At 46.8% G+C, this 27,500-nt stretch overlaps 1 protein-coding gene across 6 annotated transcripts in view; it reads left to right on the forward strand.

The window, feature by feature from the left end:
* The window catches only part of LOC113813921 (ras association domain-containing protein 10), a 323,202-nt gene that overhangs the window by 222,999 nt on the left and 72,703 nt on the right, over positions 1 to 27,500 (forward strand). The window contains exon 6 of one of the 6 annotated variants that reach the window (XM_070124560.1): positions 7,562 to 7,673. The exons of the other annotated variants lie outside the window; for them this stretch is intronic. The gene's annotated coding sequence lies outside the window, so the exon portion shown is untranslated. The remainder of the gene's footprint in view (positions 1 to 7,561; positions 7,674 to 27,500) is intronic. 6 annotated transcript variants of the gene reach the window in all.

Here is a 27,500-nt window from a genome sequence, read left to right on the forward strand (position 1 = left end):
GTGAGATAACCAGAAGGTAAAACATGTCGGGATTCGAGGTCGCGGAATATGGGCCACGTGACAGGATTTGGACCTTCCCCTTTTTTTACGTTTAATCTTTTATTTATTTTTTCTCTTTGTATCTCCTCTCCAATTCGGTGGAGAGAGATGCCAGAGCGGGGGGGGGGGATCGACCCGAACTCTCCCCCCTCCCCCTCCCCCCCTTTTAACCCGAGAGAGTTTACGAATGTTTCGCATTTACATATGTTAGTTTAATAAGGAGAGACACCGACTTCCATCGCGGCCTTAATGAGATGATCCTAATGAGACCATCCATCAGCATCCCCCCTCCCCCCTCCTCCCCCAGCGTCACGGGCCGGGCGGGCACCCTCCAGGCTGTCGTGTCGCCGCCGCGCCCCGGGACGGTGAAAAATGGTGCCCAGCCCAGACACCTCACACGGAGACCTGCCCGGCGCAATCAGTCATCGCGGAGGCCCGTGCTTCGCTCCCTCTGGCTTGCTCGTCTCTCTGTCTCTCTCGTTCTTGCTCTAGCTTTCTCTCTCTCTTTCTCTTTCTCTTTTCTTTTTCTGGCTCTCTCTCTCTCTCTCTCTCTCTCTCTACTCTCTCTCTCTCTCTCTCTCTCTCTCTCTCTCTCTCTCTCTCTCTCTCTCTCATCTCTCTCTCTCTCTCTCTCCTCTCCCTCTCCCTCTCCCTCTCCTCTCCCTCCTCTCCCTCTCCCTCTCCCCCCTCCCCCTCCCCCTCCCCCTCCCTCCCTCCCTCCCTCCCTCATCCTTCCCTCATCCTTCCCTCTATCCCTCCCTTCCTTCCTTCCTTCCTCTTCTTCCCTCCCTATTCCCTCCCTCGCTCTGCACTCACTCACTCAGCTTTTACCTTTCCCCTTTCCTCCCCTCTCCTCCTAACTCCTCCCCTCCCACGCTCACTCACGCCTACCCTCACTCCCTCCCACAAGGCCAGCTCCTGTAACAAGGAAGAAGAAGGCTCAGGCAGCGCAGGTCGACGGTGGCTGTCGTCCGGAGATCTTGAGTGTGATCAGTCGAACGAGAGAGCCTCCGTGCGAAAGTGATCGATTGGTTAATTAAAGTGTGTGTGGGGGGAGGCGTTTGTGTGTGTGTGTGTATGTATGTATGTGTGTTTCCATGTGCATGTATCTGTCTTTGAGTGTTTATGAAGGGGCGCTGTCCTTACATATTGAGTTAAGATGAGGAAGAACCGATGGTCTAATCTCACACAGTGAATTTCGAACCGCTACCGGGGCGGCGGGCAAGGGCTGTGGTCAGCTAGATGACGTTGAATTATATCTTAATCATTTCCATTATATTTTAATAATTCTCTAATCATTTTTTGACGCGCAAAAAGGAGTTCCCAGAAGGAGGAAGGCCAGGCTCGCAAGGAGAGCCTCGACTGAGACCGCGGCGAAAGGTCATCGCCATTTTTCCCCTTCCCAAAATGCGGAAGTCCAAATTTTGTTATGGCTTCTTGTGGGAAAGACTTTTTTCTTCTCCTCCTTAACGAGGCAGTGTAATAATTGCTGCCAGGAGTCCCGTTCCCTCGATCTCGACCAGGAACTCGGAATCGGAAGGAGATTTGCGCTGTCTTGATTTAAAGATCCTTTGTGTGAATGATAATTGCCACGGGCGTTTTCACCGACGGCGAGCGTGGAAAGTAATCTGCGCGACATAAAAAAAAGAGAAATTGCATTGGTCTCCATTATCCGATGAAGACAAATGCGTTGCATCCGGATTTTAATGGGTCATTGCAGGAAAACGAGGAGTGATGAGATTTTTGCCGTCCCGACGAAAAAGCCGGGAGCCAGTAGTTTATAGGCGTCCGTAAACTTTCACCGTAAAACAACGAGGAGGAAGTTTCGGCGGCGAAGTGCATTGTCCTATAATTAAGTCGAGGAAAAACGTGGACCCTTAAAACGAAGCAAAGAGTAAAGAGGCCGCCCAGGGGAAAACCGCGAACAGGAAACCGAGTTTATTGAACACCTCTTCGGTGGTTTACGGCCCCGTGTCTGCTCGGGGACTGACCAAGCAGACCATTCGACCAATTAAGCCATCGATTCCTCGCCGAAGGACGCTCGTTAGGTGCTGCTGCTGCCTGTTAGATCGGACTGTGGTTATTGTGGTGCTTGTGAGGGCGGGGGATAGGAGGGTCTGGGGGGATCAGACTCCAGTTGGGCCTACAGGCCAGCGGAGTGGCATTTATCATGGACAACCAGACAAGTGGTTAGACGGAGGGCGTGGGGGAGACGGGGGAGGGGGCCGGTTACTGTGATGGATGAAGTGGCTCTCTCGCCTTAGATGGCAGTACGTGAACGCGATGTTTGCACAGTGCCTTTGTGGGTGACTCGCTCGTGTCCGGAATCCGCAATGAAGTCGGGCGCAAGATGGAGGGACTTCTGATGTCATGCTGAGTTCGGCCAGTTCCTTTTACGACGGCGGGAGAATTTATGAGTCCCTTTGACATATTTATCATGGAAACGTGAAAAATCAATAACCTGTTGTAATGGGTGTGTGATGAGAATTACACATTGGATCTATGACCACATCCCTCCTTCAAGGCTACGCAATCTGTACGGGGTACTACGTGAATATGTAATTCTGATATACCCTTTTTTGAAGTGAATAATCGAAATCGCAGTTCCTGATTTATTTCACAGACCATTCCATCAACCCTAGAGTTATTTTTAAGCTTCTGCGAGCACATACAAAATATCCCCGGAAGAAAAAACAGCTGTCGTCTGTGGTTTGTGGTTCGCGAATGCTTGTTATGGTGTCGTTATAAGTACATTTATTACATGTGAGAATGGCATTCTGGAAGTACCGTAGAAAGATGTATTATTCTTTAAGAGAAGAAGAAACAAAGAACGGATTGTTTATCAGAATGCGCAATTATCAAGCATAGAAGTGGGGCTGAACATGAACATTGAAAGTATTCGGTATTATCTATTTTCCCGTAACTGGCCCGTGCAAAAAAATATCTATAATTCTCATAATTCCTCTTGATTGACGCTACTTATTTTGCCATTAGAATTATTAGTAATATCATTTCACATTCGTTGACAAAATGAATCATCTGCAAATTATTTACACACGGCCAGTTTCTCTCAAGATTGTTTGACACCTACTCCTCAAAAATGAAGAGGCCTGGATAATAAATGAAAACTTTGTTTATATTTAGGCTTCGAAGGTTCTGTTACCCACATCCTCCTCTAACTCCTCCTCTTCCAACTTCTCCTCTTTCGACTCCTCCTCCAACTCCTCCTCTAACCCCTCCTCCTCCTCCTCTTCCTCCTCTTCGAAAGTTAGCACTTCCTTCAAGATGTTTGTCTCCCTGTATAACCAAAGCCGAGGATGATGGGAAGGATTTGGCAGAGGAAGGTGGGGAGGAGACGAAGGAGGGGGAAGGCAGGGGGGGGGGGGGGGGGCGTCGGGCGCTTCTATCTCGCAGCTGACGGCCTCCTTCCGTCCAGCTTAATTAGTGATTCATCGGAGGACCGGATGCGAGTCGTCGAGGGGGCGTTGGGATTTCTTCGATTGGGGGGGGGGGGGGGCGATCGATCTGTCTATTCATCTCCCTTTCTCTTTCCCTTCCTCCCCCCCCCCCCCTCCACACGCACTCTCTGTGTAGATGTAGTAGATAGATAGATAAACATGCTCACGGATAAACACGTACTCATTCGCTCACGCGCGCGCACACACATACACACACACACACACACACACACACACACACACACACACACACACACACACACAACCACAACCACACACACACAACCACCCATCCACTCACGCACACACAACCACCCATCCACACACACACACACACACACACACACACACACACACACACAAATCCACTCAGCCACACACAAACGCAGACACACACACACACACACACACAAATCCACTCAGCCACACACAAACGCAGACACACACACACACACACACACACACACACACACACACACACACACACACACACACACACATCCACTCAGCCATACACACACACACACACTCACACACACACACACACACACACACACACACCCACCCATCCACTCACTCATCCACTCATATACACACACACTCACACACACACACAACCACCCATCCACTCACACACACACACACACACACACACACACACACACACACACACACACACACCCGTATGTGTATGCAAATATATATATATATATATATATATATATATATATATATATATATATATATATATATATATATATATATATATATATGGCCCTCACCAAACAAATAAGGAAATGAATAAACACATACACACACAGACGCACACACGCGCGCGCGCGCATGTGTATGTGCCTTTGTTAATTCATTTTCTCATTTATTTATTTGTTGGGGGCTGGGTGGAGAACAGCTTGATAGCAGTGCCTGGGTGATGTTATTTCGATTCCAATTTGACAAAGGCGAAGGTAGGCCTAAACGCGGGTCCGAGCTTCTCAACTCCTAGTGTACGGTTTTATGGTCTCGCTTCCCGCCTCGTTGAGTGGATGGCGCTGGCGTTCGGTCGCTCGACGAGGAGAGCTCACGGTGACGCTTATTAAGTTCGTTTTGCGCTCTCTGTGCGGAATTCTCCCGTCGAGAATGTGTATATCGACCACAAGCATTTAAATTACTCTCGGCTCAAGTTTCCTCTAATCCTTTCATTATATTTGATTCGCTAATCTTTCACTTCGACGTCGCCCTCACTCGCGCTAGGCACCGAGGGGCCGCGTTGAACATCATGGCGATCGTTGTCGGAGTTATTAAGCGGCGTCCGCCCCGCGCCGCGAAACGGAGCGTAAATCAAACGGGCAGACGGACGGCCCGGCGTGGGATGGGCCTACGTCAACATCGTTCTGCCGCCGTTGGTTGATTACCGGGGGGGAGGGGAGGGGAGGAGGGGTAGGAGTGGGGAGATTGGGGGAGAGGGTAGGAGGGGGTGTTGGGGAGGGGAGGGGGAGGTAAGAGTGGGGGTATTGGGGAGGGGAAGGGGTAGGAGTGGGGGTATTGGGGAGGGGAGGATGGTAGGAGGGGGGGCATTAGGGAGAGGAGGAGAAGGGGATATGGGGAGGGGAGCACGAAGGGGGAGAGGGGGAGGATTTGGCCCCGTTGGGTGTCGTTGATATTTATTGTTTGTCGCAGCCATAAGGAAGTCTTTACGAAACGCGCTGTGTTTATTTTTTAACGAACGGAGAAACGCCAGTCCCTGTTCCGAGACGAATGAACGCGCGTCAATTAACCTAAATGAGAAAATCGACGGAGCCTAAAAAACGTGAACAATAGCTCACCCCGAGACGGAATTTACATATGTTTATAATCACCCGGAGCATTGTTAGGTGAGCGCGGCATACATAAACACGGCGCTGCAACACGCCCGGCCCTTGTTGATGCCTCCCCGAGCCTGTTGCAAAATCCCACAACCGAGGGCGAGCTGGTTGCAAGTGCCCGAGTCTCCCGCGATCACGAGGGCCGACAGTTGTGCCAACATGAACGGCTTGGGATTATTACTTTTTTCTTTCTTTATTTCTTTCTCTCTTTCTTTTTCTCTCACTCGGACATTCGAAAATGTTATTTTTTGAAATCTTGTTATTGGGGAATTTTCCTGGGATTATTTTTACAAATCTTGGCAAGTATGAAATGAACTGATGTGTTTGTGCGTTCGTATATGTATGCGTTTTGGGTCTCCATTGTTCGAGACCACACGCTTTCACAATTATCGTGAAACAATATAACATTGTGTATCACTTGCTTTTTCCCTAGCCGTTGTCTGCTTTGATAAAGTTCAAGTTTGTAAACTCTCTCTCTCTCTCTCTCTCTCTCTCTCTCTCTCTCTCTCTCTCTATATATATATATATATATATATATATATATATATATATATATATATATATATATATATATCCTCTTCTCTTTTTTTCTCTCTCCCCTCTCCTCTCTATCTACCTGTCTCCCTCTCACTAATACACTCACTCACTACCTGTCTCTCTCTCGTTTGTTCGTACGCGTACATATGCCCCCCCCCCCCCCCACACACACACTCACAATCAAACACAAGCACTGACAGAACTCGAAAACACAAACAATTAATGCTATCTTAACCCTTCTTTCTTTTTCTCTCCGTCATCCTCTGCTTTCATATCACTTCCTTCCTTTCACTCTTTTTAATTACGCTTTTTCTTGACGTTCTTTGCCGGTCCCCTTTTTATCTTGTTTTCTCCTCTCTATTCAATTTTCCAAAGAAGAAAATCACGGAAACGCTAATTTACCTGAAGATGTCCGTGGGAAAGAAAGTCAAAATTTATTATTCTTCGCTTTTTATTTCGTATATTAAGGAGTGGGGGAATTTTTCGTTGGTGTTCGCCTTCTCCTTTCTTCAAGAGAGGAATGGAGAAGAGGTTTCTATGATTTCCTGATTTATTTTCTCTCTCCCTCTTTCTCTCCTCTCTTTTCTCTCTCTCTGTCGCTCATCTCTCTCTCTCTCTCTCTCTCTATCTCTATCTCTATCTATCTATCTATCTTTCTCTATCTCTTTCTCTCTCTCTCTCTCCCTCCCTCTCCCTTGCTCCCTCCCTTTCTCTCGCTTCTTGCTTTCGCCGAGTCACGTGGTCATTGTTGTCAAGTACGCGAGACATCTCGGTGTCAACCACAATGGCGGGACTAGAAAGTACTGATGCGCTTTCTGCCATTGTGGCTTCGCGGGGAACCCTTGCTTGACTGCGCCAGCCAGACTCCCGGGGATGTTGTGGCGGGTCAGGGGAGGGGAGGGGAGGGAAGGGGGGGGGGAGGGAAGACGCTTGTCTGTCTTGTCTCGAGCAGCTCTCTCTTTCTCTCTCCTTTTCTCTTTGTGTACTCTCTGTTGCTCCTCTCCTTCCTACTTACTTAGTCACCAACAAATGTATATATATTTATAGATATGTATATAGATATACATATGTGTATGTATGTATATATATATATATATATATATATATATATATATGTATATATATATGTATATATATATGTATATATATATGTATATATATATGTATATATATTATATATATATATATATATATATATATATATATATATATATATATATATATATATATATATATATATCACATGCATATATATATCCCTGTATATATCCATATATACCCACATACACACACACACACACACACACACACACACACACACACACACACACACACACACACACACACACACACACACACACACACACACACACGCACACATGTACATAGATTTACACACGTGTTTGTATATCACAGTTAACTTCCAAGATTTTCTCTTTCCCTCGTGTTAATTGCGCGTTGCTTTCTCTCGAGGTCTGGCAGTGTAGCAGAAAGGAAAGGAGAATTAAGGAAGTAAAAGGAGTTTCGAGGAAGGAAGTCGAGTTATTTGACATTTAATTACCATTTAGTGCTCTTACTCTCTAGTATTATTTTATTTACCATAAGATTTAAAAAGATATAAGCACAATGTAACTTCTGGTAACATTATTTTCTTTTTCTTTCCAGGTTTGTTCGAGACGGGAGAAAAATCGTCTGTTTGCCAGTAATCTGCGGGGCGCGCAAGTTTGACCCTTCCTCACACTCGCCGTTCATTTACAGGGAGGAGACGGTGTAAAAGGTTGTACTCGTGTAAATGTGTAAATGTGTAAAAGTTGATGCTGGGCAAAGCAATTGGTAGAGCACAAACGCACGAGAGAGAGAGAGGCAGAGAGGGAGGTCATACCAAGGTATTTGGCTGATTAAGGGAATAGCGAAAATAAAGAAGAAGAGAAGGTAAGAGAAAATGAGAAAAACGTGGATAATATAGAGACAAGACACGGCTGATGAGGACTGGAAAGTCTGTACAGGATTTCATAAAAGAGCGAAAATTAACCATTAATCATTTATCAAAAAGTTGCAGTCACAGCATAAACCTTATTACTTGAAGAACCTCACAGCCAACACATTTTATTCTCCCGATCCAAGTAATTAAGAAAAGAAATAAAGAAGAAATTTCAGTTTGCCAATTTGCTAATCTTCCTCGCCCTCCCTTATCCCCCGCCCTGCCCCCACCCCTCGCCCTCTAACACCGCCCTCACCCACCGGCCGCCCACCACCATCTCGAAGGTGTCAGGCGAACATTGTGGGAATAAAAGGTAATTAAACGAACTGCCTCTGATTGTTATCGTGGGCATGACGGGGTGGGGCGACTGAGTGGACGTGCGAGTCTGCATTTGCTTTCCTAAACACGGGTTGTATTGTGGAGACTCGTGTTGCGATAACTTGTCTCTTTGATGCATGCCTGATCGTCGAATTGATTATATTCATGTTTGGTAATTGGCCAAGTGATAGATGTATCGCCAGAGAAGTGATTTATGTGAGTGCAGACACATTTACGAAATTTAAAACTTCGAAAAGAATCGCAAAGAATTTTCCCCTCACAGCCCTGGCCGCGCCCGTGTTGTCTCAGAGGAATGAGATGTATTGCATTTACATTAAGTGGTCTCAAATGCTGATGCATGACTCGGCCGCGGATAGAGTTACTGCGGCGGCGCCTCGTGCATGATACAAGGCTCATCCCGACGCCAGCTGATACAGGGCGACTCCAGACGATGAGGGAATTGTTTCCAAGCCAGCTCGGTTTGCGAAAGGGCTCGCTGCGGGCACGGCCGGGCAGGAGGATCAGCTGGTGCACGGCTTTGCACGAGGGCTCTGTGGGCACGACTATCAGGGAGACCAGCTGGGGCACGGCCTGGCGCTCGGTCCGGCAGGAGGAGCGGGCCTTCGAGGCGCGGAGGTCACGCGCTTAATGGTACGTCCCCTCGCCACCGCGCTAATTTATGAGGCCGAAATGGATCTTGCATTAGTCATTCTCGTACCCTGCGGGGCCCTCGGGCAGATGCCTCGTCGCGGACCGTAACAAACACCAGATTAATTTCTTTATTAATTGTTGTGCTGGTCCCCTCCGCCCACCCAGAGCCCACCCTCTGCCCCCCTCACCCCGCGCCCCTCCTGCACCGCCCTCCTTCCGCTGCATCGCCCGCCCCACTTCACCACCCTCTGTGATTTATAGAGGCAGGAATATCCCAACTCGTACCCTCTATTTTCCCTTCTCTCTCCCTTCCATCCACTGTACCCTACCCCTCACCTTCATTCCCTCCACCATGACTCCCTCACCACCTTCCTCCCCCCCCCCTTATCCTCTTCCCTCGACCACCTTCCCCTACCCTCTCCCTCCTTCCCTCCGTCCCCTCATCCGGACCCGCTTTCCTCTACCACCCTCCCGTACCCACTCTCCCTCATTCCCTCCATGCCCTCCCCCTTAGCCTCTTTCCTCTACCACTCTCCCCTACTCTCTCTCCGTCCTTCCCTCCGTGCCCTCCCCCGGACCCGCTTCCCTCCCTCCCGCCCATCATGATTTAGTGGGCGAGAGATGACCTCAGGTGAGATATTATTGCAGCGATGCCCGTAATGACGCGGAGAGCGCCCGCCGCCCACACCCTGGCCCGGCCGCTGACCCATATACCGGGCGCGCTTCCTTGTGCCTGCGCCCTGGCCCGCACCGAAGCGCTTTCATGTTCGCCGATAAGGTTTTTCTCTTTTCTTCTTTTTTCCGACTTTCTTGAAGATCTTTCTCTCTCTTTCTTTTTTGTGATTTTTTTTGTGTTTTGGGTTTGTGTTGCGTGATTTGTTTCGTTTGTTTGTTTGTACTTTTTATTCACCTTCTTGAGAAAGTGTCTTTATTATTAGTTTTATTTTCTGTTAACATAATTTCTGGCATTATTGTTATGATACTTCCGACTAAACCTCCATACATAAGATTGTATTGTCATTATTTTGCTATCATACCATTTTCAATAATGATTAACAGCTGTAGTAAGAACAATAACGATGTTAATAATATCAATAAATAGTAAATGATTAATTATTAATATACACAGTTCCTCTCGTTTTCTTCACCCATTTTTTAATCTCCATTACCTTCTTATTTTTCCTCCTCCTCTTCCTCCTTCCTTCCCTCCCTATCCCCTCCTCCCCCTGAGAGCGCCGCTGACCCGTGACCGAGAAGAGACTGTGATTCTCACTTTTGTATTTTTCTCGCTGAGGGTTGGATCTATATCTTCGTGTTATTAGCAAGTGTGTGTGTGTGTGTATGAATGAGAGAGAGAGAGAGAGAGAGAGAGAGAGAGAGAGAGAGAGAGAGAGAGAGAGAGAGAGAGAGAGAGAGGGAGGGAGGGAGGGAGGGAGGGAGGGAGGGAGGGAGAGGGGGAGAGTATGTGCGTATGTAGGTGTAAGCATGAGCGTGCTTGTAACCCCACTCATGCCCACTCTTATAGGAGACATTATATTTAATACAAACCCACACATCACACGCAACTTTACATACACACAAACTCACACAGTCTCACCCATTTATCGCACACCAACTCGCATACTAATCACACGCACACACCACACAAAGTTACACACATTCATACAAACTCACAAAACACACATTCATCTCATACAAAACTCACCAACTCATCACACAAACCTCAGACACAAACTCACGTTCAACTCACACAATTTCACCCTCTCATCACACACACACAAACTCCGCCCACTCATACAAATCTCACCCACTCATCACATATAAACTCACTTTCAACTAACACAATCTCACCCACTCATCACACAAACCTCACCCACTCATCACATAAACCCAGCCCACGCATCACACAAACCCCGCCCACTCATCGCACAAACCCCGCTCTACTCATCACACAAACCTCACCCACTCATCGCACAAACCCCGCCCTACACATCACGCAAACCCCGCCCTACACATCACACAAACCTCACCCACTCATCACACAAACCCCGCCCTACACATCACGCAAACACCGCCCACTCATCACACAAACCCCGCCCTACACATCACACAAACCTCACCCACTCATCACACAAAACCCCGCCCTACACATCACACAAACCCCGCCCACTCATCACACAAACTCCGCCCTACTCATCGCACAAACCTCACCCACTCATCACACAAACCCAGCCCACTCATCGCACAAACCCCGCTCTACTCATCACGCAAACCCCGCCCACTCATCGCACAAACCCCGCCCTCCACATCACGCAAACCCCGCCCTACACATCACACAAACCTCACCCACTCATCACACAAACCCCGCCCTACACATCACGCAAACACCGCCCACTCATCACACAAACCCCGCCCTACACATCACACAAACCTCACCCACTCATCACACAAACCCCGCCCTACACATCACGCAAACCCCGCCCACTCATCACGCAAACCCCGCCCACTCATCCCAACCTCGCAATCCCGACGGAGACGCTTGAAGGTCGTGGGCGCCGTCGGGTACAAATCTATGCCTTCCTGCTCCCGGCTTCACTAACACCGGCTTCGCAAACTCCGGCTTCCGCGTTCACTTCCGGCGCCGCGACCACAATTAACATACGAGCGGCCATTAAGGGAGTTTGTTAATGCGGCGATACGGGGCCGGAAAGCAGGCTCGAGCACATACACGCGCCGTCTCTCTTCGCGGAATGCTTCCTTGCGGGCGGGGGAGGGCGGGCTTCGCTTTGATTTATGGGGAGGCTCTTCCATTCGCCGGTTCTTTGCTTTTTTGTATGTATATACATATACCAATATATATGTATATATATATATATATATATATATATATATATATATATATATATACATACATATATATATATATATATATATATACATATATATAAATAAATAAATAAATATATATATATATATATATATATATAATGTATATATAAAAGATACATACATACATATATATATTTATATGTATATATACATATATTCATATATATATATACATATATATATATATATATATATATATATATATATATATATATATATTATATATATATATAAATAAAGAGAGAGGGAGAGAAAGAGAGAGAGGGGAAGGGAAGGAAGGAATTTTGCTTCAGTCAAGTGATTCATTTTGCTTCGTTGTTAGTGTTGCTCACTTATCATACCGACAAACGGAGAGGCGTAGACAAGCTTGTTTATAAGTAAACAGGTTATCCTAATCATTTATACACTACCCCGGCTAATTACACACTCATGGACGCACTCTATTGCGGGCCGCTTTGTGCACGTAGTATGATATTAAATTATTGGCTCGGTCATTTGTTTGCCTCTCCGGGCGATTTCACAAGCGTGAGTAAACTTTGATTCATTTGACTTACGATCGTGTTGATGTTGCAGTGCGCTATTTTGTTGTCGATTTAGTATATCGCGTAAATTTGTCGTATATCAGATGGTAGGAAATGTTCACTCAAGACTCAGTTTTCCATATTTGGGTTCTTTTGTTTTCGATTTTAGAATGTTCCTTCGATTTCGGTCTATTCGTGCTTTAATTTTGCAGTTATATTTGCGGTCATGTTCGTGTTTTTTTTAATACTTTCTCCCCGGTGTTTAGTTAGGTTTGTTTACCACCCTGGCTATCTGCTCTGGCGAGAGCGATCGTGATTACAGAGTTTTATATATATTCACATGTATTCAACATAATACAGTATTCTGTGGTTACTGTAAGTGTATATGACCAAATGAAAATATGTCAAATATCATGTAAAAGGATATTTTGATATACTTTTGCCATTGTGTTTGCATAACAGTTCTGTGATAACGGTAATTTCACATAATAAACTTAGAACAGTATAAGTATATCTTCAAATGTATCAGACGAAATGAATTAATCAGAAAGTTGTTTATACCTCATGTTAGGTGGTCTGAAAGGCTGTATCACATGACACTCCGAGATATAGTTCTCAAGTATTGGTTTAGTTTACTCGTTACACAGTATATACCTAGATTCACCTGCGTTTCTTGCACCGTGCATTTGCCAGTACATTCCGTAACCTAAACGTACTCTGGCAATAACCACGTCACGGTGTGTGTACTTCGGTGCCACCCAGTGTAAATGTGGATGGCAAACACCGTAGATTTATGTATCGAAAGAATTACAGACGAGGAGAAAAAATAGTTAAAGTTGACACGTCCTCTATTTCCTTCTTTGCTTTTGTTGTTGTTACTGTTCAAGCCGTGTGTGTGTTTTCTTCTTTTTTTTTCTTTCTTTATATTTTTTTATGCTCGCAGCTCGCTCGTGTGACATGACGATGCGTATTCACGTCTTTCTGGTGTTCATTTCTCTTTTGGTTTATCTATACCTTTTATAAGTGGCTTTAGTCTTCTGTATATCGTGTCACTTTTTTATGTGGTTGATGTTCCTTGGTTTTCTGTGAGTGATGTCACTTTTTATATCGTTGTTGTTCCTTTGTTTTCTATAAATGATGTCACTTTTCATGTAGTTGATGTTCCTTAGTTTTCTATGAATTATGTCACTTTTTGTGCAATCGATTTTCCTTTGTTTCCTATAAATGACGTCACTCTTTGTACAGTTAACGTTCCTTGTTTTGCTGTAGTCGATTTCACTTTTTTGTAATTGCCGTCACGTTCGTTTCGGTAACTGATGTCACTCGGCCGACACTTTCCCCTCCGCGGTGCCACAAGGGTCGGAAGTGATGCAAAGCCGAAGCGATTCCGACACGTTGCTCCTCATGTCATTTCTCCTTTAGCGTTCGTCTCACCTCTGCGAGATCTCGTCATCACGCGCAATGACTTATTACTTACATCACTTATTCAAACGTAAAAGGAAATTGTGATTAGAGTTCACGGACGACTGTGATTGCCATTACGCTCAGATATTTTCCTTTTGTGAGTACTTAGCTTCGTCATCATCCTCTCGCCGGGGGGATTAATCGCTTAATCGCATTGTTATTATCATGTTTATATTCCTCTCCGGTAAAAGAGAGAGAAATTGATGCATTTCATCATCATCACACACCCTCGTTTGCACGTTTTATTGATATGAAAGGTGCCACTTTTTGCTGCCTCGAAAATTGCGTAAGGTGCCACCCTTTCTCGTCTTGAAAGTTGCTTCGAACATCGGTGATTCTGAAGCTACAAGAAATTGTCATGGAATTAAGAGTGATTTTTAAGGTGTATTTTTGATGTGCGTACATAACCGCGGCTTTTTTTATGTAGGGATATACAGTGATTGCGTAACAATGTCTTCTATATTCCAACTTCCGGTCTTGTTGGTTTAACTTGCTATCAGAATCAATTGCTTAGTTTATTTGTTCACATGCGATTCGCTTTACTGCAGATACGATATTATTTTTATTATTCTGCGGGTTTTGAGCCAGATGGAATAATCAACACGTGCAATAACCAGGACAGCGTATTAGCAACACGTATTGCAAGATGGTATTGGAGATAGGAAGGGGGAGGAGAATAAAGGAAGGGGTGGAGGAGGAGAAGAGGGGGAGGGAATGGGGAAAGGAGAAGGTGCGAAGGAAGAGAAGAAAGAGAAAGGGGAAGGGGGTGGAAGAAGAGAAGAGGGGGAGGGACAGGAGAAAGGGGTGGAGGAAGAGGGAAAGGGCAGAGGAAGAGAGAGAGGGGGAGGGAAAGGGGCGGAGGAAGAGAGGAAGGAGAGGGAAAGGGGAAGGGAGTGGAGGAAGAGGGAGAGGGGAAAGGGGGAGGAGGGTGAAGGAAGGGAAAATATTATTCTTAGACTGCAGTATATGAGTGTGCGGTTGGTGCTGATGACAATGCTAGAAAGTGAGTGAGAAGCAACATGAAAAAACTCAACTCAACTGTTTACTGAAGTTTGAGTGTTCTGCCTCGTCATGAGGAAAGTGTGAGTAGGAGGGAAAAAGTTCTTTCTCACAGAGTGACATTGGACGGGGTTTAGGGTGAGGTCAAGGAAGTGGGGTTGCCCAAAAAAAGAAAAAAAAACATGAACAATGGAATTTCGATAGGCAGGAAGACAACGAAGGGGAGGGGGGAAAAGAAAAAAGAAGAAGGGGATTAGTGCTAGGCGAAACAGCGTTTGGACATAAGAGAAACGAAATAAGAAAGAACAAGAGAGACAGAATAGGACAAGTTAGAGAGAGGTAATACTTCTGTGTCGCAGATGGGGAGCAAATGAGGTTCCGGAAGAGAAACAAAGAGAACGAGGCAGCGATTGTGGGTGAAATCGGCTTGTCTGTGATAGCCTGAGCGTCGGGTAATTGGCCTGATATGTTGGCGTAATGACATCCATTGTTACTGTGAGAAAGAAAAAAATGTAACATCTATATATGTGTATGTGTGTGTGTGTGTGTGTGTTTATGTTTTGAGGCGGTGCGCTTGATTTCAATTGAATTTAATTGAAATGAAACGAGTATATTTGTCTTTATGTGTTGGCTTTGTATTTACAACAGAGCCTTGACCTTGTTTCCTCGGTGACTTTTATGAGCAGTTAATTATTCCGGGTCTAACTAGGCCAAGTCGTTATTTGCCGAGTGAATGTTTCGCCCTCTCGACGGCAAGCATTCGTGCCCTCACATGCAGACCCCACTCAAAGCAAACCGAGAACATTGACGCTCCACTTTTTTACTAGCATCCCCGCTCTGCTTGAACATGGCCGAAGCAAGCACTCGAGAGCAAGTTGGGGCAGGATTTTTTTCTTTTCTTTTTTTCCTTTTTTTGTCATGTATCATTTTTAATCGTATTGCTACATTTCCCTTGGCAAGATAATCAACCTCGGGCACTGGCTGATGGATTGGCGTTCGATGATGATCCGTTTCTGAAGACGATGAAAGTGTGCCCGAGGGTATGGATGCCCGCGGGCAGTGATACGCCCTAGTGAAAGTGAGGTTTGCGGCCTATTGTCGGATCGGAGTACTGCTTCCGGCCGCCAGATTAAGCATCCGGTGATAATTGACTGACTTTTCCGGCGAACGGGAAATTAAACCGTTAATAACGGGCCAGGTGACCATTACCTGGCGACGCGTTGCGCTCTCGGCGTTAAATCGATTCGAGAGGTTGCATAAATTACGGCGGGTTTTCTGGGGGTTTTTTATTCCTCGGAGAGCTGGGGGAGGGTAAAGGGGGGGGGGGGGGGGGCGCCACGGTCCAATGGCGGTTCGAGTGTTGCCCGAGTGTGTTTGCCTTCGTGCGGGGAATCTCGATGCCAGGGCCGCAACGGAGGTCCGCGACGTCGAAGCCATCTGCGGGTGTCGCTGCTGGCAGACAGATGGCGCCTCCCAAGCCGCTCGCATTTGCCTAGGTCGGAGAGCACGGGCGGGGAGGGAGGGAGGGAAAAGGGTGGAAAATCTGGCTCAAATTCTTCGGTTTGGCCGTCGCGATGCCAAAGGTCTTCTGGGAGGTCCGTTTCCTTTGTTTACGGGGCTGCAGTGTGCATTTCGCCTTGGCTTCGTCATGCTCCCGGAATTGCAAATGGAAGTGCTTGGAGGATGTAATTTCCGCGTCAAATCGCCATAGTATTGGTCTGGGGAAAAATGCTTGCCTCGGAGACATCAAAGTCTTCCGCCAAGCGCGTTGGACTGTCCTTTATAAAAAGTGTCGTATTCAGGAAGACTTTTTCGGGAAATTCTCTCTCTCTCTCTCTCTCTCTCTCTCTCTCTCTCTCTCTCTCTCTCTCTCTCTCTCTCTCTCTCTCTCTCTCTCTCTCTCTCTCTCTCTCTCTCTCTCTCTCTCTCTCTCTCTCTCCCCTCTCTCTCTCTCCCCTCTCTCTCTCTGTCTCCCTCTCTCTCTCTCTCCCTCTCTCTCTCTCTCCCTCTCTCTCTCTCTCTCCCCTCCCTCCCTCCCTCCCCTCCCTCCCTCCCTCCCTCCCTCCCTCCCTCTCTCCCTCTCCCCCCCCCCCAATCTCTCTCCCACTCCATCTCCTTCTCCTTCTCCCCTCTTCCTTCCTTCCTTCCCTCTGCCTCCACGCCATCACTCAGAGCCAACAAAGAAACATTTCCCCCTAATAGATAATAAATAAGTCAATAAATAAGCCATTAATACGGGAGAAACCTCGAGTTAAAGAATAACGACGGCGCGGAGAGGACCACCTGGACCTTAACAACGGGTCGTCGCCTCGTTAGGCATACAATTAGGTCCAAAGCGGTCGTTGGGAGCGTGTTGGGAGGCCCCGCACCTGTTTGCCTCGTCGCTTCTTTGTCTCTATTATCGTTCTCTGTCTCTTTAAACGTCATTCTTCTTCGTCTTTCCTTTTTTTTCTCTTTCCTCTTCCCTCCCCCTCTCGATTTCCTCTTTCTTTCTCTTTCTTCTTCTTTTCTCTCTTTCTCCTTTTCTCTCTTTCTCCTTTTCTCTCTTTCTCTCTTTCTCTCTTTCTCTCTTTCTCACTCTCTCACTCTCTCACTCTCTCACTCTCTCACTCTCTCACTCTCTCACTCTCTCACTCTCTCACTCTCTCACTCTCTCTCTCTCTCTCTCCATTCTTCTCTCTCTCTCTCTCTCTCCATTCTTCTCTCTCTCTCTCTCTCTCTCTCTCTCTCTCTCTCTCTCTCTCTCTCTCTCCCTCGTGGTATTTAAATCCTCTTTTGTTGTTTATATTTTTTGTTTTGTGATGCATCTGTTTTTAATGATCTGCATCCCATTAGTTTCCTATTGAAAAGATTTGATGTTTTTATGCAATCACAGCGTGAGAAAGCAACCACATTAGAGTTGGACACAAAGAAGAATTAGCCAATCACACGAAAGCCGTCGAATATCAAGAAGGAAAAAAGGTTCATTTGAATAATTAGATTTAAATAAGAACCAACATGACAGGAAAAAATATTCGCAGAAGGCTGAAACATCAAAAGAAGTTTGAATGCAGGAGAGGCAGGATCCGAAAAAGAATAAGTCTGCCGAAACATCTTCCTGAATTAAAAGAATTTAGTTTAGAATATTAATAGAAAGAAGGATAAGAAAAGTGAGGGGGAGTAAAGAGAGGATGATAAGGGGATGGGTAAATTGGGTAGGAGAGGGGAGAGGGATGAAGAAATGGGAGAAGGAAAAGGGGGATGAAGAAGAGATGATAAAGGAAGGGGATGAGCTGAGCTAGAGAGGGGAGAGAGAGAGAGAGGGTGTGAAGAGTTCAGAATAGATGTAGGGGGAGAGGGGTAAAAAAGGGGAAGTTCAACGAAGGGAACGAGGAGGAGGGGAGTGGGGAGGGGCCGCGTCAGCTGTCTCGAGGCAATCACGGATTATTCTTGGCCAGCGGTATACTTTTATGGTGGATTAGACGCCGCCGGTTTGATTGGCTCGGGGGATAGGGGGCGGTGGGCGGGATAGGTGAGGAAGGGGGTGGGTGATGACAGGGGGGGGGGGGCGGAACATGATGAAAGGGTGGCCCATCGTGATGAGTGTTAAAGTGTGTCTGTGGGGAGAGGAGGGGAGGTGTGTGTGTGTGTGTGCTTCGTCCTCCCGTTATCGAGAGGCACTGACCATTAATTTTCACGGCGTCGACTGCGTAGGGGTGAGTGCGCATGCTTGACCTGAGATCAGGGAGTGTGATCGCTTTGAAACTCCACGGAAATAAAAGACATTGGAAGAATTCTTTCAGAGAGAGAGAGAGAGAGAGCGAAGTATATACATAGAAAGCGAAACCAACAACTTCAAATCATTAAGTACTTTCAGTTCTGTAAAAAAAAAAAAAAAAGAAAAAAAAAACGGGTTTTCACAGGGCGTATGTTTTGCCCCGGGGAAAGTGTTACGGCAAAGGCAAGTCTGAATAGTAATGACTAGGAATTACGCTAGTACAATTGCAACTTCCGGTCAGCGACCCCTAGGGTGAAGGAGAGGGTCAAATGACACCGCGAGCACGCACGCACGCACGCAGGCAATGATAGGTCGTCCGCACAGTCTCACATTTTGATTTCCTTGCGAGAGTGATTGTGTTCGCGGGAGGTCAGTGCTGGCGGGGCGCGATTTGAAGGAGGAGGATAGTGTTATACACGGCAAGGGATGTTAATTCTACCATGTGTATGTTAATGTGCATGATTTCACCTTATTTCTTGCGGGTGGGGAGCAAAGTGCTTGGAAAAGGAGCGAGGAAAATGGGGAGGGAGGTTGGGGTCCTTCCTTAGTCCGCCGTGTGGCAAACGCCCACACGAGATGTATTTTGGGGCAATTTTCTCTCTCTTCACTTTTCTTCTCTTCTCTTCCTTTCTCCTTTTCTCCTTCCTTCCCTCCCTCAGCCTCCCCATCTCTCCCCTCCCCTCCCTCCCTCCCTCCATCCATCCATCCATCCCCCCCTTCCTCCCCCTCTCAGTGTGACATAAAGAACAAAAATAAGAGAGAAAGAGCGGAAGGAAAGAGAAGAGAAGAGCGTGTTCCCCGCAGCGACTTGATCTACACATCTGTCAGCTGATGACGTGAAAAATGGCGCCATTATTCATCCAGTACATGGAGGGTAGAGTGCGTGCGTGCGTGCGTGTGTGTGTGTGTGTGTGTGTGTGTGTGTGTGTGTGTGTGTGTGTGTGTGTGTGTGTGTGTGTGTGTGTGTGTGAAAGAGAGAGAGAGGAAGAAAGAATGAGAGAGAGAAAGGAAGAGAGTGAGAGAGAGAAAGGAAGAGAGAGAGAGAGAGAGGATGGTAAGACATATGTGTATGCGTATGTATGTAATGATGTGCATGCTTAACTGCCTCTTAAAATATCCGCGGCAGTCCGAATATACGCTGCTGTCCCATACGAACGAAAACATTCAACTTGCCTCATTTCACTTTGTTCAGCAATACTCTCATTAAGTAACTTTATTTCTGCTTTTTCGCGGCGGTCCCATCGGTCAGTGCCCCCTGGTTCTGGAAACATGCAAATCAGAAGGAAAATTGTCGACTGTAATTACCTTAAGACACCACTAATGACAGCCAAGGTTACCAGCAATTAGGAATAGTTGAAGATATTTTTTTTCCTTTTTTTCTTTTGCTATTATTGTTGTTTTTATTTTGTTGGCTCTTTTCCTTCGTGTGAAAGTTATGTCTGAAATTGATACAAGTGTAAGTGTTCGATAAAGGCAAAGATATATATATATATAAATTGGTATAATTCGCAAATAACGAAGAGAGATAATTGAGTCAGGCAAAAAATAAAAATAGAAATAAAAAATAAAAAATAAGGTTAACAAAATGTTTGGAAAGTAGAACAAATGTCATTTGTCGACATTGCGAGAGAAACGGGGAAGGTTAATCGATTTTTTAAAATAATTTTCTTCACTGATAGTAATGCAGCTCAAAAAAAAGTTGAACGAAGGCCACACAAGAAAATCGTGAGTGCGTGAGTTTGTTTGTCTGATAGATCCTCATTACGTTAAATCACTCATAGTTATTGTGATTGTAAATATGCGGTTTTCTTTTGTGCTTGGAAAACAGTTGTGCGAAATAACCTTTGTTGCTTTTTTTCTCTCTCTCTCTTGAGGGTGAAGGTTATCGGGCGAAAGAAAGATGCAAGAGTTCTTTCGCCTTACAGATGTCGTGCACTTTCCCAACATTTGTGCTTTAATAAGAAGACCTACTTTTGAAAAATTCGTCAGAGCCAATCGACAATTTCGTGTGCGTCGAGCGAGATAAGTACTTCTCTTTCTTCTTCTGCCTTCTGTTCCTCCTCCTTACGTTGCTCTTCCGCCTCTTCCTCCTCCTCCTCTTCTTCCACTACTATCTCCTCTTCCTCTTTTATCTCCTCCTCTTCCTCTTTTATCTCCTCTTCCTCCTTCTCCTCCTCTTCCTCTTCTATCTCCCCTTCCTCCTCCTCTACCTCCTACTCCTCCTCTTCCTCTTCTATCTCCTCTTCCTCCTCTTCTTCTCCTCCTCCTCCTCCTCCTCCTCTTCCTCCTCCTCCTCCTCCTCCTCCTCATCCTCTTCCGTGCACACCATAGCGGGAGCTGAGGCGAAGGCACGTGGCGGGCTGATGATCACGGCCCTTCACCGCGTTTTGGGCTAGCCGAGTAAGCCCCGTTTGGGATTCCTCGGCCAGGAGAGACGTCGCTCCGCCGGCCTGTGTTGACAACCGGCCACTTCATGCCCAATTAACCATTTGCAGCTTGTTATTTGAAGCCTCTTTTGCTGTCTCAGTAAGCTAGGGCTTTCCAACTTCTCTCCTTCTTGCCCTTCTCTTCTCTTTTCTTTTAGTCTCTTTTCTACTCTCTCTCTCTCTCTCTCTCTCTCTCTCTCTCTCTCTCTCTCTCTCTCTCTCTCTCTCTCTCTCTCTCTCTCTCTCTCTCTCTCATTCTCTTTCTCTCTCTCTTTCTCTCTTTCTCCCTCCCTCCCTCCCTCCCTCCCCCTCCTCTCTCTCTATCTATTTATTCCTCCCTCTCCCTCTCTCCCTCTCGTCTCTCTCTCTCTCTCTCTCTCTCTCTCTCTCTCTCTCTCTCTCTCTCTCTCTCTCTCTCTCTCTCTCTCTCTCTCTCTCTCTCTCTCTCTCCCTCCCTCCCTCTCTCTCTCTCTCTCTCACCCTCTCTCTCTCTCTCCCTCTCCCTCTCCCTCTCCCTCTCTTCCTCCCTTCCTCCCTTCCTCTCTCTCCCTCCCTCCCTCCCTCCCTCTCTCTCCGATGGAAAATACATCTCGGAGAAAAGGGTCGTTGCAGAGAGCCCGACCGCGGAAGTCGTGCAGTTCCATCTCCTTCGACTGATAGCACCGCGGGAGGAACCGGCCTTAGGAACCCCGGGGAAGGAAAATCTCTCTTTCTTGACCCCGCTGCGTCCATTCATCGCGTCGTCGTTTTACTCTTGTGTTTACGTTCGCGAAGAGGCTCAGGCGTTGGGCGCGGAGGGAACGTTTCGGATCGTAATGGGAGTCGTGTTGGTGTAGGAAGAGCAGGGGAGGTATAATTGCGTGTATGTGTCTATGGTTTGTTTGGGTATTGATGATGATGTAAGTGTATCTGAGTAGGTGTATTAGGTGTATAAAGATGTGGATAAGTAGATAGATAGGTAGCAAGCAAATACATACACATGGGCATGTTGTGTGTGTGCTTGTGTGTTTTAGACGCAGTAAGTTTTTATGTCTTCCTCATGTCAAACACGGCAATGTTTGTTTTAGCCTTCTACAAAACCTTTTTTGGAGTGTGCATTTACACCAGCAGAATGCTTTTTCGTTGTTAACATGATAGTTGCTTATTGCATTAACCTTCTCTTTTGGAAGACTTGCTTGCTTGTGGATAGATATATATTTGTGTGTGTGTGTGTGTTTGTTTATACACATACACACACACACACACACACACACACACACACACACACACACACACACACACACACACACACACACATATATATATATATATATATATATATATATATATATATATATATATATATATATATATATATACGCACACACACACACATATTGGCTTATTGATTAATCTATAAACGCGCTCGTAGACAGGTAAACCCCAAGATGATTTACGACAGACATAACGGTCCCGCCCACACCGCCCGTCACCGCCAGCTGCATCGGGGACATGTGCAAGCGCCGCCTCATGGCCACGTAAACAATTACCCATACATCACGGAGTCTTATGGGGGAAGGGGGGGGAGGCCTCTGTCCAGCGCGGTGGTTCGGCTGACTAATGATGCGCGGAGGCCTACATGGAGACTACGTCTTCATCACGCCTTGTTCTCTCGCCTGTACCACATGTTGAGCTGCGATCGTGGCTAGGCCTAGATAGAGGAAGTGTAGGCCTATGTACGGGACTTTTTTTTCTCCTCTCTCTCTCTTTGTTATATATATATATATATATATATATATATATATATATATATATATATATATATATATATATGGCATGCTTTCTTCCTAACGAGCCGAGAAAGAGTTGAGAAACGAGAGTCTAAGTTTATTTACCTCGAGAGGAAGCTCGGGGCGGTTTTTACATATGTTGTGAGTGGTATTTTTATCATTTGTCAACATGGATGTTATTTCCCCCCAGGCCGGGCAGCTGGAGCGAAATCCCGCGGAGCTTTTATCGTTATTAAGTGATTATGTCGAGTGGGGAAAGGGGTTGGCCCCCGTGTATATTTTCGGGTTTATTTTTATTGCATGGTGTGTCATTAATGGTCGTTTATTTTTTTTCTCTTATTTTTTCTTCTCCTTTTAATTAATTCGTCTTCCTCCATTACCTCGCGTTCCCCCTCCCTTGTTAATTGTTTTTCTCCTTCCTCCTGCGCCTTCTCTCGCCTCTCCCTCTCCCCCTCGTTCTATCCTTGGCCAGGTACGCGTAGGCCTCGCCCTGGTCACCGCGAGGGAAGGCCATACAGCGGCCTAATGGTCAATAATTACGGATAAGGAGGGAATTACGTCTCTCGCTGCCTAATTGAATACATTTGTCACCGCACGGAGGTATGTGGTGGACACGTGGCGCCCCCCTCCCCTCCTCTCCCTCCCTCTATCCCTCTCTCTCCTCCCACAAGATGTTGTGTGTCGTGCTGTGTCGTCCGGTGTCGTGTCCTCAAGCGACTGTGGCACCAGCGGAGCCTTTGGGAGCGGGCAGATGGACGTGGGCTTATATGGGAGTGTCAAGCTGTCTGCGTCCGGGAGTGTCCCCGTCGCCTGCCACCTGGCTTGCGCACTGGTCGTTAATATGGGCGTGTGCGTGTGTGTCTGCGTGTACGTGTGCGTGTGTGTGTGTGTGTGTGTGTGTGTGTGTGTGTGTGTGTGTGTGTGTGTGTGTGTGTGTGTGTGTGTGTGTGTGTGCGTGCTTGTGTGTGTGTATGTGTGTGTGTGCCTGTGTGTGTGTCTATGTGGGTATGTGCGCCCGTGCTTGTGTGTGTGTGTGTGTATCTGTGCGTCTATCTCTCTGCCAGTCTGTCTATCTATCTATATGTCTGTCTGTCTTTCTTTCTGTGTGTGAGAGAGAGAGAGAGAGGGAGAGCGTGAGAGAGATAGAAAGAGAGAGAGAGAGATCGCGAATAACCGGCCGACCGCAAGACAAGATCCGGCCCCACCGAGCCCCACGTGCAGCGAGCCGTTCCCTCTGACGGCGGCGGCGATTTTCCCCGGATTCCCCCAGGGGCGCGGGTCATGCGTGAGGCATCTCCTGCGTCTCTCTCTCTCTCTCTCTCTCTCTCTCTCTCTCTCTCTTTCTCTCTCTCTCTCTCTCTCTCTCTCTCTCTCTCTCTCTCTCTCTCTCTCTCTCTCTCTCTCCCCCCCCCCCGCGTCGGCCACGTGGTCAGCCCGGCCCGTGTCAACAATGCGGAAGCGACACGAGGGGAGAGCCAAGCGTGAGGCGTCGGGCTGACCTAACAAGGGCGCCCACGGAGAGAGAAAAAAAGGGTTGGGACAGGGCACGGGAAGGACGAGACGGGAGCAGAAGCGCCCGGGATTTTCGTCTTTCCCGCCGCTTCTCTGGGTCAAGAGAATGCTCCGGGGTTGTGATTCGTAAGGGCAATTACGTTTTTGTTTTAAATACACCGGTTCTTTGGCGGTTTTGACGGGCGAGGTTTTCTTATTTTCTTGCGTGTGTTTGGATGGAGGTTTTCTCTCCTCTTTTCCTGATATTGAATTATGTAGAATTTAATTTTTTTTCTCTCTCCCTCTTTCTCTTTCTCTTTCTCTCACTCCCCTCCCTTCCTTCCTCTCCTTCCCTCCCTCCCTTCTCTCTGTCTCTATTTCTCTCTCTCTCTCTCTCTCTCTCTCTCTCTCTCTCTTTCTCTCTCTCTCTCTCTCTCTCTCTCTCTCTCTCTCTCTCTCTCTCTCTCTCTCTCTCTCTCTCTCTTTTCTCTCTCTCTCATTTCCCCTCCCTCCCTTCCTTCCTTCCTTCCTCTCTCCCCCTCACTTTTTTTTTCTCTCTCTCTCTCGCTCTCTCTCTCTCTCTTCCCTCTTCCCTCTTCCCTCTTTCCCAGGTTAGGCGAGAGCGGCAGGGACAGTGTTGCCACGCAAGGACGGTATCCATCACCCTGGCATTACACTAGCCATTGTCTGGCCGCGATATCTGGTACCTGTTGCTAGCGTGTTATCTCCACGGTGCACGCCCTGCCTTGGCCTCTCCCTCTCTCACTCCCAGACTGTTGCAGATTTTCCTTCAGTAACCAAAAACTCGCAATATTTAAACCTTTGGGAAGACTTCTGGACCGTTATTATGACATTCTTCGTAACGTTTTGGGATATTTTTAGCTTATTTTTTCCCGTCTGAAGTCAAAGGGTAAGTGACAATGAGCATTGCATTCTCCGGGGTTTGAAACTTTCGTTGTGCAACAGGTTTACGGCTGAATGATTTCTTAAATGAACATATATGTATTTACGCTTTAGTCGAGGTTTTTAAAAGCCATTTGTACCGAGATCAGTTTAAATGTTGGAAGTTAATGGTGGAAGTTAACGAAATTGTTTTAAAGATTTTTTTTTTTTTCACTTTATACAAGGTTAGGCGCATTTAAAGAGCTGTTTAATAATTCTGTGTTCAACTTGTTTCTGGAATGATGTTAATCTAATAAAAGTCAGTTTTTTTTTCTATTTCACAATGCATGTAGAGCATAACGAAACTTTTTTTTTTTTTTTTTTTTCTTTTGGGTATGTGCTTTGTATCTATGGCGTGTCAGGGAGAGACAGACAGACAAATAGATTGAGAGAGAGAGAGAGAGCGAGAGCGAGAGGGACGATTGGAGGAAGAGAGGGAGAAATATAAAGACAGGGGCGGATAAGGACGGAGGGAGAGAAAAAAAACAAGGGATAGTGGAAGAGAAAAAAGAGAAAGAGAGAAGGAGCGGGCGAGAGAAAGCTAAACCCCAAGCTATCCTTCAGAACCGCATGACCAGCGCCTTCAACACCGCGCCTATTCATCACCTTCATCACCCTCACCACCGCCACCAGCCGCCACGTCCCCCGTTCATCATTCATCGTTCATCGTTCATCACTCGTCTCTTCACGCTGACTATTAATATCCGAGGAATTGTTGTTGTGGTTGTGTGGTTGGGGCTGCGGTTCGCCCTCCCCCTGCCCCTGACCCCCTCCCCCTTTAGGCGCCCGGTTCGATTCGATTCCCGGTTGAAGGTTTGGTTGATGGTTGCTCAACCCTTTCGGCGGGATCGTGTGTCGGTTGTACAAAGTGTTCTCTTCTCTTCTTTCGTCTTTTCTCTTTCTTTTTTTTTCTCTTTATGTTGCTTTGATTCTCTCTCTTTCCATCTTTCCTTCCTCTCTCCCTCTCCCTCTTAAAGCTTCCTTGCCTCCCTTCTTACCCCCCTCTCCCTTCCTCCCACCTCCCATCCCATCGCTTCTCTCTCCCTCCTCCCTTCCTTCCTCCTACCCCCCTTCTCTCCTTCTCCCTTCCTCCTCCCTTCCTTCCTCCTACCTCCCATCTCATCGCTCCTCTTTTCCTCCTTCCTTCCTTCCTCCCACCTCCCGTCTCTCTTTCTCCCTTCCTTCCTCCCACCTCCCATCTCTCCCTCTCCCTTCCTTGCTCCTTTCCCTCCTCCTACCCTCCCATCTCTCCCTCTCCCTTCCTTCCTCCTTTCCCTCCTCCGACCCTCCCATCTCTCCCTCTCCCTTCTTTCCCCTTCCTTCCGTCTTCCTTTCTGGGCGCGTATCGCAAGGGGGCAAGACACACCCTGCGCTTGCTCCCTTCGTCGCCCGTGCAAACCGGAGCCAGTAACCCGGCGTGACGGATGGTTGCAGTTCCGTCGCCGTTGCAACTGAAATCCTTTTTTTTTTTTTTTTTTTTTTCTATTCTGGGTAACTTGCCGCGTCATATTGCACGCTCTTCTCTCGATTGCTGTAGGTAAGTGGTCTTATATTGTTGTTATTTAATATTTCTTATTGTTGGCTTTTTTTCTATGAATTTTCTACTATTGTTTTCAGAGAGAGAGAGAAACTGAGATTGAGAGAGAGAATGGGGGATATGTGTATCACCTCTATATATATCTCTCTATATATATATATATATATCTCTCTCCCTCTCTCTCTCTCTCTCTCTCTCTCTCTCTCTCTCTCTCTCTCTCTGTATGTATGTATGTATGTGTGTATTATTGAGAGAGAGAGAGAGAGAGAGGCGGAGCAAGAGGAGGGAGAGAGGGAGGGCCCGTGGGTAATGCCACGCTAGGCCGGTCCTCGCCTCTCATTACGGCAGATGCGATCACTGATGACGTCACTACCCCGACCTGCCTCCCTGTTGGCGGTAGGGGTGGGGGCGGGGGGGGGTCTGGAGAAAAAGATGGAGAGAGGGAACATGTGCGCAAAATAATTTCGACCAGGTTTAGGTAAAAGGAACGAGAAAGAGGACAGGTATAGAGTCGAAAATAGAGGGAGGGAGAGAAAGAGGTAAGCAGTGAAGAATGAAAAGAATGGTATATAAGGGAAAAAATGAATTAAGGAGAAATAAAATGGATAAAGATAAGATAGCAAGAAAAAAATCCATAAAGATCTATAAGATAAAGGAAAAAGAGAAATATGTAAAACGTAACAGAATACAGGGAGGAATAGAGAGAGAGACAGACGTAGACAGGCAGACTGAGACAGACAGAGAGAGAGAGAGAGAGACAAAAACAGAGAGAAGACAGAGAGAGGAAATGAAAAGGCAGCGCCCGAGCGAGAGGCGGCAGCAGCTGGAAGGAGAGCGGCCGCGCGATCATGTGTTAATG

Source organism: Penaeus vannamei, chromosome 8 (assembly GCF_042767895.1).
Source record: "Penaeus vannamei isolate JL-2024 chromosome 8, ASM4276789v1, whole genome shotgun sequence".
Lineage (NCBI taxonomy): Eukaryota > Metazoa > Arthropoda > Malacostraca > Decapoda > Penaeidae > Penaeus > Penaeus vannamei.